General features: G+C 35.4%; 1 long non-coding RNA gene across 1 annotated transcript; it reads right to left on the reverse strand.

Annotated features, from left to right (window-relative positions):
- Positions 1 to 220: 220 nt before the first annotated feature.
- Positions 221 to 767, reverse strand: LOC127088353 (uncharacterized). The gene is made up of 3 exons (XR_007790196.1): positions 619 to 767; positions 427 to 505; positions 221 to 338 (listed from the first exon to the last, which is right to left on the reverse strand). It is a non-coding gene; the product is annotated as an uncharacterized LOC127088353 (long non-coding RNA).
- Positions 768 to 14534: the final 13767 nt, after the last annotated feature.

Here is a 14534-nt window from a genome sequence, read left to right on the forward strand (position 1 = left end):
TAACCTGAATTTTATCATTCCTATAGCACTAATCACATGAATACTTATTAAACTTCATTCTATATAATTAAAAGAATTAATAAACCATAAACTATTTTCATTATATTACATTTTCATCATCATCTAAGTGATAAAGTATTAGCATTATATTACAATTACATTATCATTCAAGTAATAACCTGATATACAAGTTCATTATAAGCCAAAATATTCTGAACATATTTAAGAAAAGTTAGTAGTCCAAATCATCCATATCTGCCACCCTTTGAGGAGGTTTGTTTTTATCACTCATATTTTCTACAATAGATGCCTCGGTTGTCGTCAGTAACAACGATACACTGCAATAGAACAAAAACTAGTTTAACATATAGTAATGTGTGAAATATAAGCAGAGAAAAAATTGCATTGTAAGATATATGATTTTACCTGGCAGCATCTACCAAAGCTGTTCTAACAACTTTAACAGGATCTATAATCCCAGCCTTCACCATATCAACATAAGTTCCTGTTTTAGCAGAATAAGCACCATAGTTAAACAACCTTCTTTTTACTACAGAATCATTTTTAATGTTAAGGTATCATAAACAATACAGCATCACAACCTTCACTGTTACTAACCTTTAGCAGCATCGAAACCCAAATTAAGATTATCTTGTTCCAACAATTTGCTGTAAATTAAAGAACCATCAAAACCAGCATTTGCAGCTATTGTAAACAGCAACACCGCCGGTTTTTAAGAATGAATGACAAACTTTGAAAACAGCAACACCGCCTGAGAGTTTTGATAGCCAAAGATGAACTTGATCGTTGTGTCTTAGAAGCTTTCACAAGTTCTGATTTTGCTTGGGCAGTGGCTTCATGGGAATGCTCAATGTTGGATCCAATATCATCTGCAAAATGGAAATTCTCAACATCAACTACTATAAACCAGTCTAGACATATAAAACGACTTGATAGAGGATGCATAAATAACAAAAGTAAATGAAGGGTGGGGGTTGGGGGGACTAGTTACCAATCATTGCTCCTTGCTCATGAACAAGCACGGCAAGATCTTTGAAGATCTCATTTACTTCCCCAATCTGCTGCTGGACTTCTTGAATACCTTGTTCTCTTTCCTCGATGATAGCCTCATTGAAGGAAATCTCATTATCTAAGGATATTACCTCCTGTCTGCAGCATGAACAATTTAAGAGCTAAGCAACAAAAAAGATGCAAATGGCTAAATTTGAAAAAGTAGCCTTAGGATAATATAGATGCAAGTTCAATTTTTCAACAATTTAATTTCCCATGGAAGAATGTCGCTAGTGATCATTTCACAAATCTTTTGCACCACCCAGAAAACTTACAAAGAAGAAGACACGCCTTTTGGATCAATTCCATTCCAGTTTAATATAACTTATACGAGTATATAAATACTGCAAATCATTATGACGCAAAATAAAGAAGTAGTTGATGCGATAATGAATATAAACTTCAGAAAAGGGACGGGGCTGAGCATAATTCGAAAAATCAAAATCATTATCACGCAAGTTCTGGAAATCAGATTTATGAATGTTTATCGTGAGCAAACAAGTGTGCGGCGGACACTCTTGCAAAGGTTGGCATCAGTCTTAGTGGAGGAATTCTTTACTATGACGAGTGCCCAAATTTTATGTATAATTTATTTCTAGATGATATTAGAGGTAAAACCGTGAGTAGGTTGGTTGTTTAGTTTTCTCTTTGGGCTTTGGCCCTCTTGAAGCACAAAAAAGAAATACTGCAAATCATTTACTAGAAAATAAAATACAAGAAATTACCTTTTAGATTCCACAAGAAGGGCACGCTGTTCTTGACTTTTATCAGAACTGAAACCTACTCCACTGACTGTATAGCTGCAGGGCAGAAAGAAAAGCCCATGCTATAAGTATTGTACAGTTGTATGCATAATAGAATTCAATAACAACAGCGCATTAGCAATTATTCCCCTTCAACTAAAACTCCAATAACATTGGTCAGCCACCTGGATGGCTTAGCATCTTGCGGAGCAAAAGGAGTGTAAGTTGTCTCCCTCTAGTGGCTTTGTTTTTGGGTCTCTTTTGCAATTAATTTTCTTTTTCCAATAATCCGAACTACCATCCACAAATTCTTCTGTAAATATATTCGGGCAAAATGAAATTTCTTACTTCGTGTGTACAAAAATAGGAGTAGCCATGTATTCCCTTTCAGAAACTTTGCTATCTTTCTCAAGCTCTGAGCTAGAGATTTGTGAAAGGGATGAAGACAGTAAGGATGGGTCTGAAATTTCATTCTTCAGTAAGTCAGCCTACATTACAACAAGCACAACATGATTATTTCTTTTCAATGCATCAATAGGTTTAACAACATGATGTTTATTAATGAGTTAACTGTCTGCACAAGATGTGCAAGACAAGGGTGCCCAGAAACAGCTTTCCAGATAAATTGTGGAGAATAATAAGATGTTACAAGAAGTTGCCATTTAACAACATCATGCATGTGCCAAAACAAGAAGATAAAATGATCCGGAAACAGATACTGAATCACTTGATGTTTTTTGCACTTAAAAATTAGTTGACAGAATAACAAGATCAAATTGCCTAGTTGACAGAAAAATATGATGTTTAAGACTGACAAATGCAATGACTTCCAAGACACAACACATCCAATAAAGTTTGCAACTATTCACCGAAATGATCATTGTGAATAATGAATGGATCTTAAACACAACATTGAAGCATCTGCAAGAATCACAAGCAAACTTAGAGCAATGTACATACCGTTGACATCAAATGCCACAACTTGTCATCATGGACTCCCTCCAACACCACCAGCAGAATATGACATGTGGATGCTAGAAAAACAGCAAGCTAGAAAGATTCTTTTTAGCATCCCAAATTGATCGAACACATCGGTCGGGAATAAGTTAAAAATAGGACAATTGTGATCATGATAGGAAGTTTATACCCAGAATTATATTTTTATTGAAAAGTATTCTCTGTTTGGGAGTCACTGTTTACCTGAATAGCCATAACCTCATGAGCCAATTGAGCTGACAAAGATTCTCCTTCTCCACTCATCACCGAAATTGTTGAAGACCCATCAGGTTCCATCATCTCAACTAAAACAGAAGCACTGAATACAGGCTACAAATACAAGGAATCAAATGAATATACAAATAAGAAAATGAAGAAAACATTTTGAGCAATGAAGTTATCATGGTTAAAACCTGTGTATCAAGAAACCACTACTGTAACAGTAAATAAGACTACTACTGTAACAGTAAATAAAAAACTCGATCATAAGATTCATTTAAAGAAACTCATGGTTTTTAAAAATAGATCATAAAATACCAATAAACTGATTTGTTTGCGCATGCAATCGAAATAGATAATAGAACTTCAAACTCACATTAACATCAACATGATGATCAATTTCACTAGCTTGTTTAAGTTTATCCGACGTATCCTTCACCAATTGTCCAATGTGGAGTCTGGTCTTGTGTCTGTAAGTTACACAAACAGAGAAGGAATCAATACAATCAGTATCTTAAAATAGAAGTAACAGACAAAATTTCCGATTCATATAGTGAGAGAGTGGTGCAGTGATCTCTCACAGTTTCTCGCGGAGTTCTGGCGTGACTTTGTTGAGAGCTATGCCGCGCTCTTCTGTGATAACCTATTTTCAAATTCATTGTGATCATTTTCAGCATAATATGCAGTAATCCACAATTCCATAAACAGTACAAACCTTCCATGCTTTTGCAGCAAAGATCGACAAACCGACTGCGTAGGATGAGCAGTTAAAACCAGATCCACAGTCTGATTCTTCAAAGCATCAAAAACCTCTTCAGGACTATTGGTTGATATATTATCACAAAAAAAAATAACTGTTGAGGATATTAGCTGATAGATAAGCTGATTATCCATAATAATCAGTAGCCCAAAATAAGGTCATTTTCACAAATGACTCTAAAAAACAAACTGAAACGAAACACAAAAATATATTAATACATGTAAAAAACATAGATATAAGTAAATCAAATGAAAAAATACAAAAACCACAACCATCATCAAAATAATCAGTAGCCCAAAATAAGGTCATTTTCACAAATGACTCCAAAAAACAAACTGAAACGAAACACAAAAATATATTAATACATGTAAAAACATAGATATAAGTAAATCAAATGAAAAAATACAAAAACCACAACCATCATCAAGTATGTGATTGAGATGAACCAGCAACTGGTTCATTTCTGTTTCCAACAACATTAGATCCATCACCAGATGTTGATCCACTAGTAGAGGGACCACCAAATTTTGCATAAAATTAAATAGAAACCAAATAATTAAATCAAAACCAAAGCCAATACATTAATACACTAAATACCCATACTCAAATACTTACATACCTGAAACAATAGTGGCAGACAACTCAAATTCTTCATTTATATTCAAGTCCTTGAATTGACTAAGTGTAGGTTTCAACCAGTCCTGTGCACAAATCAAAGCCTCTGCCATTTCAGGGGTTAGTGAACTTCTATATGTGTCTAGAATTCTGCCCCCGGTACTAAACGTGCTTTCAGAAGCGACAGTGGATACTGGACTAGCTAAAACATCCTTCACCATTTTTGATAAAATAGGGTATCTACAAGAGTTTTGTTTCCACCACATAAGGATGTCAAAGTTAAAATCATCGGTACAATTATCATCTAGATACCTCTCAAGATCATTTTTTTTATCTATTGAATCTTTTTGTTTAAGGTGCTCTTTAAAAGCTTCAACCCTTGCAAAATGAGATGGAACTTCAACATTAGGAACACCATCACCAAATGAACCACCCTCATTAGGACTAGTAGAGGGTCCATGTTGCTTTTCATGTATACCCTTGTACCAATTGAATAGTTTAAACAACTCCTTTTTTATCACATTAATCATATTAGTAAAAGGCACCGACTCGCCATTATACATATCATTAAAACACCACTCTACATATCCTAACTTGTATCTAGGGTCAAGAATCACGCCAAAATAAATAAACTTGTTGATGTTTTCAATTTCCCCCCAATATTTGTCATACTTCTTCTTCATTTCATATCCCATTGAGGCTAAAATTGTGTTCAAGTTCATGGATGATCTTTTAAGCTCACAATGTATTGAAGCTAGTTGGTGGAATGACTTATGAAGGGATACTTGTTTTGACGAAGAAAATTCCATAGTAGCATCATAGAAAATTTTGAAAAAACTTACTAGACACCTAACATTCTCCCAATCATTAAGAGTAGGGGGGCCAACTAATCCAAAAAATTCCAAATAGCTAAAATCTTCACCTTCCATTTTCTCAAATGCTGCTTGATACTTTTCAGCAGCATCTAGCATCAAATAACATGAGTTCCACCTTGTCGGAACATCTAGACAGAGAATTTTCTTGCAATTAATTCTAGCAAACTCAATACATTCTTTGAACTTTGTAGATCTTTGGGGTGATGACTTAACAAATCTAACATCATTTCTAATGGCAGAAATGGATAAATCATTCTGTTTTAAACCATCACGAACCACCAGATTTAAAATGTGTGCACAACAACGAAGATGAAAGAAAGATCCATCACTCATTAAACCACCCATATTATCAATCCTCTTCTTCAAATAAGCAACAGCTACATCATTAGATGTTGCGTTGTCCACAGTGATTGAGGATACATTCCTTATTCCCCATTCCCTTAAAATCTCTTCAACTTTTCTACCAATTGTCTCACCCTTATGATTAAGAACTAAACAAAAACTTAGAATCCTATTTTCATACTTCCAATCATTGTTAATGAAGTGTGCAGTTAGGGTCATATAACTAAGATTCTGAATGGATGTCCAACAATCAGTGGTTAAGGCTACCCTATTGCAATCAGATTTGAAATAACCTTTCAATCTTGCTTTTTCATCAACAAAAAGTTGAAAACAATCCCTCGCCACAGTTCTCCTTGATGGAATAGTTAATTGGGGTTGTAATTGTTTGCATAACAACTTAAAGCCTTCCCCTTCAACTACCCTAAAAGCATGTTCATCTAGGATCACAAAGAGAGCAATAGCCTTCCTACAAGCTGCCAAATTAAATCGTTGGCTTGCGGCAACCAAGCCACCACCCTCTCCACCGGCAAAGGAGAGGGCAGTTTGAGTAGGATCATTTTGTGGCATCTTGGTACATACTTTTGTATGAGCAAGCATGTTAGATGTCCCATGGGTTTTTGGATCACACAAATATTTCTTATGACAGTGTTTGCAAGCAGCTACTGCTTCAATTTCATTAGGCAATTTAATAAAATGGTCCCAAGCAGGAGAGGATTTCCTAGGACCATTAGCATTTTGTTTTCTCTTCTTTCCAAGTGGAGGAAGTCCAACAACATGAATTTCATTGGCAGCAACATCAGTTGCACCAACACCAGATGTTAATGAAGAAGGTTGGTTTTGAGTAACATTCTCCATTACTGAAAATTAATGAAGATTATAATCAACACACAACCAACATCATCAACTTGTTAAGTGTTTATAGGCTTAGTTTCAAAGTTTGTTAATCTTATTTTTATGTAGTCATATGTCTTAATCTTAAAGGACTTATTACCTTAAACTTTTAATAAGGCATACAAAACAAATGGAGTTACTGTTATTATGCAAAATATTCAACATGATATATCGACATAGGCATACAAAACATACATAAAATAAACTAAACTTACTGTTATTATGCAAATTTCCAGCTCCTTGTATTTCTCCAGCTCCTTGCATTTCTACAGCCTCTTCCATATCTCGATAAAAATTAAACAAATGGAGTTATTAAATACAGTATATAAAAGATTAAAGCTCTTAAAAATAGAAACAATGATCTAACCTTCCATTAACTCAAAGAACTCTTGAAATTACAAAACCTGAAAATACAAAATCTGAAATCAAGAACAAAGAAAGACTTAGTGTTTAGAAAGCAAATACAAACACAAAAGAACGTGATTAAGAGGGATAAGGATACAAATGATTCTCTGCTCAATGATGATGAAGGAGGAAAGGACATTGATGACGGCGGAGGAGAGGCATAGATAGCGATTTTGTTTTACTTTTGGAGATGAAGCAAGGTGACGATGCTAAAGCTTTAGGGTTCAGAGGGGTGGACGGAGCTTTAGGGTTCGGAGAGGTGGACGGCGCAAGCTTTAGGGTTCAGAGGGGTGGACGGCGCAAGCTTCAGAGGGGTGGACGGCGCAAGCTTTGGGGTTCAGGGTGGACGGTGCAAGCTTCAGAGGGGTGGACGGCGCAAGCTTCAGAGTTCAGGGTGGACGGCGCAAGCTTTAGGGTTCAGGGTAGAGTAGACGGCGCAGGTTCTGATTTTGCAATCTGATTTTGTTGGGCCAAGGTGCCAAAATTCTCCTTGATAGTAATAGTAATGTAATGGAATCGGTCGGGCTCAGATTTTGTTGGGCCAAAAAATCAAAACTGAACCCGACCACACACACCCCTCTGAACCCGTTTGCAACACCCGTCCAACCCGTCAAACCGAATTAACCCGACCCGAAACGGCATCCTACAACCGGTTCGGTTGGTTATTCTCGGTGGGTTTTTCTTGTCCACCCCTAACAAAAACAACTTGAAGTGAGTTATATTTACAAGTTAGGTTTATTTACAAAATGAAGTCAAAGTTGAATTAAGATTTATTCACAATGAGTATTGATGAAAAGAGTTTTGAAAAAGTCAAAGGCATAAGGCCTAGGTTTCTAATTTGAAACAATGTCAAAGTTTGAAATAAAAGATTTTGGCTTGGTTAGAGTGAGGAGATGAAGAGAAGGGCTAGTCCTAAAGCATATAAAGATAAGAGGGGAAAGATAAACCCTTGGAGTTCCTTTTCTTGAAGTCATATAGATGACTCCAGATGCTCCTTTCCTTTGGACTTTAGCAAACAAACAAGCAATCACACAATTTGGATTCAAGCTCCCAGGATCTACATTTGGTTTGTCTCTCTTAACTTGGCTACTCATGATAATGGTTCTCTTACACAATCTCAAGATGGAATCCCTATCACACAAGAGCAAACATCAAAAAGTTCACAACACAATAAGGGGAATGGACAAAGAATAAGTTTAGATGAGAAGTCCTTTAAAATTTAGCATTCTAAAGGCATGAGGCCTAGTTGCTCTTCAACAAGTTTAGCATTCTAAAGGCATGAGGCCTAGTTGCTCTTGAACTCCTTTAAGCATGGGTATGTCCTAATTCTAAGTCCTTTCTCCTTTTTGCATTAGGTTCACACAAAACAAAACAATCACAAGACAACAATATATTTATATACAATAATGGCATAAGCATAAAATATGTGCTCAAGTGAGAAAAATGAAAAGCAATATGAATAAATGAGCAAGAAATAAATGGCATTAAAAGTAAAGGGCAAGAAATTAAATGCTCAAATTAAAGTTAGTAATTAGTGAAGTTATGTTAGTTTGTCATAAGACAATGTAGCGATATGTTAAGCAATCGTAAGTGGACTAATATAGTAGTCACACCTAGCTGAGGCCGGTCAATAAAACTATATGCAAATAAACATAAGTTAGAGATCATGACTAGTAAGCCAAGCTCCACAAACTTGCCATGCCAAAACAAAAGGGGAATGGCCTTGTATGGACTTTAAGTTTTTTGCTTGACCAAGAAGCAACCTATCTTAGACACAAAATAACCCACTTGATCTTGGATCAAGTTGAGTTTAGTTTGGATCAAAGAAGGTTAAACCTCTCATTTGTCAAGACCAACCATAAGACATTAACTCATTGGCCAAATGATGAAAAGAAAGGGATGAAGATGAAAGGGAGGGAAAGAGAATTCAAATGTCAAACTCAATTGGTCAAATGTGAACTAAATCAACAATAATCAATGCTAAACAGAAAAGAAATGAAGATTACAAGTCAACAAGTCAGCCATAATTTTTTGGTAATTTTTGAATTAAAAATAAATGCAAAATAAAATAAACAAAATATAGTAAAACCTCAAATTTAATTCAAATCAACTTCAACAAGTCCAATTAAATTCTCATAGGTCTAACATGGTCAAACAAACTTTGACAAAAAATTTCAACAATTTTTGAAATCAGAAACTATTTTAAAATAATTAAAAACAATAAAAAAAACAACATAATATGAATTAAAATCTCAAATCAAATAAGAAATTGATGAGACTATTTTTCATTGACTTATCATGATCCTTAGGTGTTAGGAAAATATTTTTGGATTTTTCAAATATCAGAAAGTAATTAAAAATGAATTAAAACTATTAAAAACCAAATAATTCACAAAAAACATTAAATGAAGTCACAAAAATAATTAAAAATCAAAATATGAAACTAGATTTTTCAAGAAAACTTTTGGAATTGGTCTCATATTTTTGTGACTTCAAATAATTTTTCTATGAATTTTTGAAAATAGATGGAATTAACTGAAATTAAAAGAAATTAGGAATAATAGGAAAAATGTGCAGCCATCAGATCAATTCATTAATTGACGTGGGAAGGGATCAAAGGCTCAGAGGCGCGGATGCATGGTGAACTCAAGTCAAGCGCGCAACACATGGCATTAAAACAAGTAATCACATTGGATGGTCAAGATTTTAACATTTAGACACGATCCAAGGGCTGTACAGCAAACACGTAGGGATGGTGGTGGAAACCACCATCTTCTCCGGTGATCCAACATGTTTCGGCCACCACGCGCAGGGAAAAAGTATGTAATGAAAATGAAATGTAAGGACATCAAAATGAAGCTCAGGTGATGTACATCACCAATGTAACCATGGATCATCCTCACCCTTCCTATTTAGAGAGAAATGTGAGATGGAAGATCATGGTATGTCAACTGGAATGGCACGATTTGAACAATTAAGACCACCACTGGCTTGCCTCAAGTGAGAGGACTTCAGAAAACAACATAAACCAAAGAAAATCACATTGAATTGCAAGATCTGGATCCAAAAAGTTTGAGATGCTACCTCTGAAATGAAGCTTTAAATGCCTTGAATTCTTCAAGATCTTGATCTGCTTTTGCTCTGAAAGTGTGATGGAGGTGATAGGTTAAGGAATTGAGCTTTGAAAATCAACTAATGATGTTGAATTTCAAGCTTGAAAGAGAAAGAGAAATATGAAAATTCCTTTAGTGAGGGTTAGGATTTCAATTCTGCAGCACTTCAGGTCTCCACATGGTTATCAAATGAATGAGAATGCAGCTCTATTTATAGCTGAAGAGGGTTGTAGAGCATGGTTCCCTCGTGTGCATGGGATTTAAATTCTCCTTGCATGGGCCTGTACAGGCGCATGTAAGGCCCAATGATGGGTGATACACCATGCTGAGATCAACTGGAAATGAATTGGACGTGTAATTGAAGTGGAATTAGCTTGCACATGAAGTTTCAACATGTAATGCAAAAATGAACATAAAGAGAAAGCTCTTTGAAACTCACACATGGAAAGTCCAAAAAAGTAATGTAAGTAATGGTTGGAAATCCCTTGAAATCAGGAACAAAAGTCATGTTGGGCAAAAATTCATTTGGCAATTGGAAATTAGTGAAAACTGGCTATGAAAGTTTGGGCACAAAACATGTCTAAGTCACCCTTTGAAAATTTTCACCAAAAGTAAGCCTCTTCAATCCCCTCTATTTCAATGATGAAAGCTTCAAATGACAAACCTTCCAACATCAAAGTTGTAGATCTTTTCAAGATTATCAATTTAGACTCAAAGTTTGCATCATTTGGATTTTTTTATGGAAAAGTTATAGGCATTTGAAGTTGGGCATTTTTCAAATTCAATGACTTAGGTCCAAAGTGACCTATAATGTTTTGTATTATCACATGTATTTATTTTAGAGTTATGAAATTTTATCCAACATAACATTTTAAGTATACATCTTAATATTTCGAATTCATTTGGTCTAACCTCAAAATCATAAAAATTAAGGAAGTAGGTCCTTCGGGAGTTGACCCAAAATTAGGGTTTTAGTCAAAATGACCTATAATGTTTTGAAATGAATGATGACCTTCCAAGTTTCAAATGGATTTTGGATGAACATAAAAGTTGTTCATATGGTTCTTAAGAATATTGTTTCTCTTGGGGTCATATTCATTTGACAAACACATCATAAGTTGTATCTCAGTGATGCTCAGCTTAGTCAGATAACTTAACTGGTCAACTTTTCAAGGCCAAACTTCCAATCTTGATGAATGAATGATTGAGTAGCCTCACATAGCCTCATATATGCATAAAATAATGAATTAAAGAACTTCCCTTGGTTAAATTTGATCATAGGTTGAGGTTGCTTCATGAGCAAGGCACGATCAAAGCACTGTTGAATTAGGGTTTCCTTGGGAAACAATCCTCAATCCCTTTGGGTTATATTAATCAAATTGGAAAATTGAGATACTTGGGAGACATATATGATGATTAGGAGCTTTGTGGACCATTGTCATGCTTTTTCTCATCTTCATCTAGCCATTGCATTGAGCTTAGGAGCCTCCTAGGAGCATGGGAGCACATGATCACTTGAGCTTCAAAACAAAAAGAGTTAGTGAAATATTTTTGTGCTTTTGGTTAGTAATCAAAAATAAGAAAAGCAATAATATACAATACAAGCATGCTTGGTGGTCTCAAAACACTCACACAAGTCCCAACCCTAGGGTTAAGGAGCCAAATATGCTATGATCCTTGAGGCAATGCACTAAGCAATGATATGATGCCATGAGGGATCTTAGGGTCAAAATTAGGGTCTTACATATATATCCCAACGGTTGTGCATACCAACCGTTGTTAAATGTTTTTCTTTGAAGAATATCACAACGGTTGTTTAAATTAACCGTTGTGGTAGGTCGTGCACTACATAGCTTATAATCACGGTCGCACGACCGTGGTGGAAAACATCGTACATATAATCACACCTTATCTCACAATTTTTGATCCAGCGGGGTGGATCCCTTTTCCAACTGTTGTGAGAGGTGTTTTCCATAGTAGAGAAAGATACAAAAGAACACTGATACTTTTAATGTGGAAAACCCGTCAAATATGAGATTAAAAACCATGATTCATTCGTACCAAAGAAATAGCTCCACTATAATCAATTAAGGGTACAAGAAAGTCTTAAAGTGTTTCACAAATCATTGCTAACAACCGCAACTCACAAACCAAACTAGCTTACAAATAAGAATCAAAAATCTGAAAAATTTCCCAAATTTGCAGCTTTAGTGTGAAGCAGATATCTCTCACTTCATACCTATTTTAAAATTCTGAACAGTCAAACGTTAGTTACATATGTTACAAACCTTCCCTCAAAATATGAGCACGATCAGACGGTTAACGAATCGAGGATCGTCGATTTAGTGAGATTTGTTGCAGAAAAACAGGAATGAATTTCTCTCATTTTCTCTCTCTTTTGAATCCTTATTTTCTCTCTATCCTCTCAACCCTAAATAGATAATTTTCACTTAAATAAGTGAGACAAATGGGATAATCATATTTGGTTTTTTCTCCACGTAGGAAGGGAGCCCAAACCCAATAAATTTCCCCCTCACAACAATGTGAAGGAAAATGCCATACCAGCGATATCACAACAAACTTCAAATTTTATCTCTTAGTAATGCTTTAGTCATCATATAAGAACCATTATCATTTGTATGAACTTTAGCTAACTCCGACAATTTAGCATCCAAAACATCACGTATCCAATGATATGTCACATCAATATGTTTTGACATATTATGAAAAGTCAGATTCTTTTCAAGATTAATAGCGCTTTAACTATCAATAAATAATACATATTTATCTTGAACAAAACCAAGCTCTTGCAAGAATTTCTTCAACTATAGTAATTATTTGCATGCTTTGGTAATGACAATGAACTTAGCCTCAGTAGTGCATAATGCTACATACTTTTGCAATCTGGACTGCCAAGCCACAACCCCCTTGTAAATTTAATCATGTAGCCCAAAGTGGACTTTCTGGAATCAATGTCTCCAGCCATATCAGAGTCAGAGTATCCCACTAGAGTAGACTTATCTCCTCCAAAACAAAGCCTCACAGAAGTAGTACCGCGAAGATACCTTAAAATCCATTTTACACCATTCCAATGCTCTCTACCTAGATTTGATAAAAATATATAGACTGTACCAATATCATGTGTTATATCTGGTCTTGTACACACCATTCCATACATTAAACTACCCATAACAGACGCATAAGGAACTTGTTTCATGTCAAAATAATTAAGAGGAATCATATACCTATCACCTTAAGGTTTTGGATGAATATGTGGTGCCTTTATCACTTGTGTGTTGCTCTTGACCCAATGTGGATGCTTCTCATGATAATCCAACAGTGGCATCAGAGCTCTTGGATAAGAGCTATTTTACTTGTTTGAATGATGGAGTCAAATAGAAAGACGAATATGGTATTGTTGAATGGTTCTAATTACCATTTATGGAAGGGCAAGATGAAAGAATTGTTATTTGTGAAGAAGTTGCATTTACCGGTTTTTAGTTCCGCAAAGTCGAATTCTATGTTTGGTGAAGAATGGGAGTTTGAACATCAACATGTATGTGGTTTTATTTGACAATATGTGGCAGATAATTTTTATAATCATATTGCTCATGAGACATATGCAAAACCTTTATGGAAGAAGATAGAGTCCTTATATTCCTCTAAATCAGGGAATAATGAATTGTTCTTGTTGAATAGCTTCATAAGTTTGAAGTATAAGGAAGGGACTTCTATTTCAGATCACTTGAGTGAGTATCAAATTTGATGATGAACTTTTGGGACTATTTTTATTGTTATCTTTACCAGAGTCTTGAAAGACGTTTCAGGTTTCTATCACAAGTTATGCTCCTACAGATGTTTTTTCTTTGGAAACTTCTAAGGATGGTATTCTTAATGAGGAGATGAAAAGGAAGGAACATGGTTCTTCATCTCAATCTGAGATACTTGTCACTGAAAATAGGGGTAGATGATGACCTCCTCATGCCCCCAACAACAATACAATGCCCTTTTGAGTATCAAGGAAGAGGTAGGGGAGGACATCCAAAGATCCAACTGTGGTATCAGAGTTGACGGTTAAATTAAGTGATCGACTCCTTGTATCGAAAGTCTTCCTGACAATGGGGTGGTCAGGCGGTGTGTTCCGTTGTAGTACCTACAACGGCGGTACAAGTGTATGCGAATGAAAAAGCTTATGCTTTAGGAGGAACAAAGTATATGGACCCACACTTGAGAGAGAGATTGGTGTGTGCAAGTGTAAGTTTGAAGTCCCACATTGCTTAGAAAAGTGGAGGTTGAGTACTTTATAAATGAGATAGCTTATACACCTATCACCTTAAGGTTTTGGATGAATATGTGGTGTCTCTCTCACTTGTGTTTTGCTTTTGATTGAATGTGGACGCTCCTCATGATAATCCAACATTTATCACCTTAAGGTTTTTGTTGAGTATGTGGTGTCTCTCTCACAATGTGTGTTGCTCATATAGAAAAGCCCCAAAAATATAAA

Source organism: Lathyrus oleraceus, chromosome 5, assembly GCF_024323335.1.
Source record: "Lathyrus oleraceus cultivar Zhongwan6 chromosome 5, CAAS_Psat_ZW6_1.0, whole genome shotgun sequence".
Classification (NCBI taxonomy): domain Eukaryota; kingdom Viridiplantae; phylum Streptophyta; class Magnoliopsida; order Fabales; family Fabaceae; genus Lathyrus; species Lathyrus oleraceus.